The sequence below is a fragment of the Penaeus vannamei genome, chromosome 20 (assembly GCF_042767895.1).
Source record: "Penaeus vannamei isolate JL-2024 chromosome 20, ASM4276789v1, whole genome shotgun sequence".
Lineage (NCBI taxonomy): Eukaryota > Metazoa > Arthropoda > Malacostraca > Decapoda > Penaeidae > Penaeus > Penaeus vannamei.
Window position 1 is genome coordinate 27,254,777 of NC_091568.1, and position 4,436 is coordinate 27,259,212.

Genomic DNA, 4,436 nt, shown 5'->3' on the forward strand with positions numbered 1-4,436 from the left:
AATGTATTTATTTTATTCTGTCCTGATATGATCCTTTTGAAAAACAATATAACACTAGGCTATGTTGATGGTAGATTGCTACTTATAATAATCTTCAATACAATTTGTTGACTGGCAGTCCATTATTAGAAAGATTTTCAAATAGGTTAAGGGCCTGTTAGCTCAGTTGGTTAGAGCGCCGTGCTAATAACGCGGATGTCGAGGGTTCGATCCCCTTACGGGCCAACATGTTGAGTATTTTATTCATTGACTGGTGTCCGTTCACCGCATGCCAATCCATCAGTCTCCAGTGCCAGATATATGCCAGTGCCAAGGTCAAACACTGGTACACAGACAAGACAGAGACTGAAAGTGTAGTGAGCTGTAGCTCTTACTGCGTCTTCTTACGACCTACACCCCGCTCAGCATCACCGGAACCCCCCCCTAAAAAGCCCCGAGAGATAAAGCGTAATATGGACCAGGGCGTGCGGATCTCGACGGAGGCGCTGCAGAAGGGTGCCACTGACGGAGGCGCTGTAGGAGGACGATGGCCACGCCCTGGGCATTTTTTTCATTTGCGAGGAGAAATGACCAATATTACGTACGAGCCGACGACGACCCGATATCCTGCTCGAGGCCTGCGAACGATGACGTCGGGAGGTCGCCCTCGAAAACACGCATTTTTCAAGATGGCGAAGGACAAGAGTGAGGGAAAAGAGTCAACGGGCATTCGGCGCCAAACCCCCTCAGCTAGCCCACGGAAAACAATTATATCGCTTGTTTAAATTCCTGTATATATGTTCCTTTCTTTTTATAATACTGATATTTTATATGTATTTCTCTGTAAAGAACCATTTATTTTTCATCTAACACGGCAATCTTTTAGTAAATTCGCACTTTTAGGTATTCATTCTTTAATGCAGACGACATTTAACAATGAAATGAGTCTTGATGCGCGAACACCTCCTGGCGCACGACCTTGTTACCATAAATAAGGTGGGGTCAACCACCTGAGTGGAGTTGCGCACAGGCATCCAGTCATTAACCTACGGCTGGGTTATCCCTCAGATAACCGCCGTTTTTTTAAGCTTTGTTCTTTTTATTTGTGTTTTTCTGTCGCTTTTAACCGTTGGATCTTACAGTGAGTCTGCAGCCATATAAGGTATTGTTTTATCAGTTTTATTTTAGATTGCCCCATTTTTACGTATATTTTCTTTTGCTTTTATTGTTTCGGAGGTTTTGCTTATTTTATGTTTTGTGTTAACGGTTTTTGCTTTTAATAATAGTTTGAGTTTTGCCTTTTGTTTCGTTTTCCATGCATGATTTATATTTATTATTTGAAGTTTATTAAAGATATATATATATATATATATATATATATATATATATATATATATATATATATATATATATATATATTGAACAAATAACAAAGTTTTCAAGTTTTTGAGCAGTGAATACTAAATGACAAGAATTTAAGTGATAAAGTAAATGTTAATGGAATTGTTTCAATGGCTTGACTTTAATTAAAGATGACTTTTAAATAAATAACTTCCTGTGGATGTATTGATAACTGATAAAGCGTAACGTAGTTTACTGATTTATTGAATTTATTTTAACTTTGTTTTATTTAGTCATGTTTCATTTACTTTGATGATTTTAAATACTACGTTCTATCAGTTATATACAGTAATAGTTCTCTGCATCTTGTATTAACTATCTATATTTATGATTTCATGCTTTGGTCGAAACTTTTGTCAGTGAAACACGCTACCAGTATCGATATCACAGCACGAGAACATGATAATTACTCTGTGCCGAAACAGGAGGCCGGAGGCTTAGGTCCCGTTGGCTCCTACGGCCCCGCAAAATAGGGGCAAGATCATGATAACCCCTACAAAAGTCATTGGCAACGCTGCATTTCTAGCATTTCTTCCGCCCACCAATCTAAATAACTGGAGCACACACACTCATACACACATATATTATAAGAGATAGAAAGAGGGAGGGAGAGGGAGAGAGAGAGAGAAATAGACACAAAAATGTTATATCTATCAATCTATCTTTATATACACATATACATGCATCTATAAATATGTAGATGTATATATGTATACGCATAGATGAATGCATATACATATATACATATACATACATACATACATACATATATATATATATATATATATATATATATATATATATATATATATATATATATATATATATATACACGTATACATGTAAATATGTATATATATGTACATATACTTATATAAATATAAGGATGTATATATAGTCAGCAGCCTGTCATCACTCACTCAATTAGTTTGTGTGGAAATACAGCCGAGTTAAATTCAAGCCACTGCGACAGGCGTTTCTTGGTGGGGAGGGAAATAAGCCAACAAAAGAGCGTGAAAACTACTCACCACTGAGACGTAGATTTCCTGAGCTTACACACACACACACACATATATATATATATATGGTTGAAAAACTCACAATGCACAAACTACATTTACTGAAGACAGTGAGTCTAGTTTGTGCATTGTGCGTTTTTCTATCATAGTATCAACACGGTAGAGTGTTTTTCCCTTCATATTTATGTGTGTTTATCTATTAATATAAATATATACGTGGATGTACATATATATGTATATATTTATTTAAGTATATATACATATATATACATACATACACACACACGCACACACACACATATATATGCATACAGACACGCGTATTCCTGGTACCCATTTAATTAGGTATCAAGTTCTGCCTTCCTGCCCTACCTGATGTCAGTATCTCAAGTTCAAGAAGCATCCTAAGAAACAAGATAAAACGGCCTCTGTCTGTGTTCTCGACGTCGTCTCCTGAACATTAAGCTTTTACTCTTTGCGTTAGATATTTTGTACTACCGCTTGCATGTCTTTTTCTTTCTTCCTAATCTACACTTTATGTTTTGTGTACTAATTCACTGTAAAAAAAAAAAAAAAAAAAAAAAAAAAAAAAAAAAAAAAAAACTTCTAGAGTCAAGTACTCATATATTTTATCTAAAAATGTTGCGTATAAATAAATTATTTCAATTCAAAATTTCATTATTCTGCCATTATATGATTCGTATGAGGAAGGTTCGATCCCCTTGCTGGCAAAAGTTTGGTCTACCGTCTCCGGAGTCGATTCGTTGGCAGCCGATTCCTCTTTTGCTGACAAAATGCCTGGACCAAAGTCAAAGGATGGCACGGTGGCCAGGCTATTAGGACCGCTGTGTATGCAAGGCTTTGGAATGGTAATGATTATGCGTTCTTCTTTCCTGTCCTGTTCAACACGTTGGGGGTGAGTCTGGCATCAAACCTCAGTCTTTCTTTCTTTCTTTTTCTTTTAGAATATTCTTCTTCCTTTAGATTATTTAAGAGAGTTATCCTGCAAGAAGCTTCCACGTGCTCATGTAAACAAGCCGCCCCTCACTCACTTACCTAAGCCTCATTTGCCTTTGGTCTCCCTGCTGAACGGCCTCTTCGTCTCCGCCGCTTATCTCTCGCCCTCCGACAGACTCTTGGAGACCACGGAGGGCGCTGAAGACCAGTCCGTTGACCACGTGATCGGACTCAGGTGGGAGGACAATGGCTAATCGCAACGACGAGTTACTAAGGTGTATAAGAAGGAAAACATGTTCACACACACACTCAGGTGTATATACTCCTATACACATACAAAAACACCCATACATATAACTGATATCTGTATATGTATGTATATAGGTATATTTATATATACATATATGTGTATGTGTGACACACTGTATACCATATATGAATTTATATACTCAGATTGATAGATATATGTATATATATGCAAAATTATGCATGTATATATATATATATATATATATATATATATATATATATATGAAAAGGAAAAGTCACAATAGAAATCAAAATACAGTGCAGCGTTTCGAACCTTTCATGAGTTCCTCTTCAGACAAATGATAAAAGACGTTTGGTTAATCTTACGTCTGGAGAGGGACTCTTGAAGAGAGTTAATTTCCTTTATTTCTTGTCGTGGTTGTTTTCCTTTTGTTTTTATGTACAAATTGCTGTGTTTGTGCTTTTGGTCATATATATATATATATGTATGGTAATGCGATTTGAAAACATTTAAGATAAACTGCCTAAGCATTTTCTAAGAAGTAGATTTTCATAGGCTTATATGCATTTGAAATGATAAACAGAATGTGTTTATTTTACTCTGTCCTGATACAATCCTTCTGAAATACAGTCTAACACTAGGCTATATTGATTTTACATTGCTACTTTTAATTATCTTCAATATAATTTGTTGACTGACGGTTCATTATGAGAAAGATTTTCAAGTAGGTGTAAGGGCCTGTTAGCTCAGTTGGTTAGAGCGCCGTGCTAATAACGCGGATGTCGAGGGTTGGATCCCTTTACGGGCCA

At 36.3% G+C, this 4,436-nt stretch overlaps 2 non-coding genes across 2 annotated transcripts; both read left to right on the forward strand.

The window, feature by feature from the left end:
- Window positions 1-151: 151 nt before the first annotated feature.
- Window positions 152-225, forward strand: TRNAI-AAU (transfer RNA isoleucine (anticodon AAU)). The gene has a single exon. It is a non-coding gene; the product is annotated as a tRNA-Ile (tRNA).
- Window positions 226-4,362: 4,137 nt separating this feature from the next.
- TRNAI-AAU (transfer RNA isoleucine (anticodon AAU)) lies at window positions 4,363-4,436 on the forward strand. The gene has a single exon. It is a non-coding gene; the product is annotated as a tRNA-Ile (tRNA).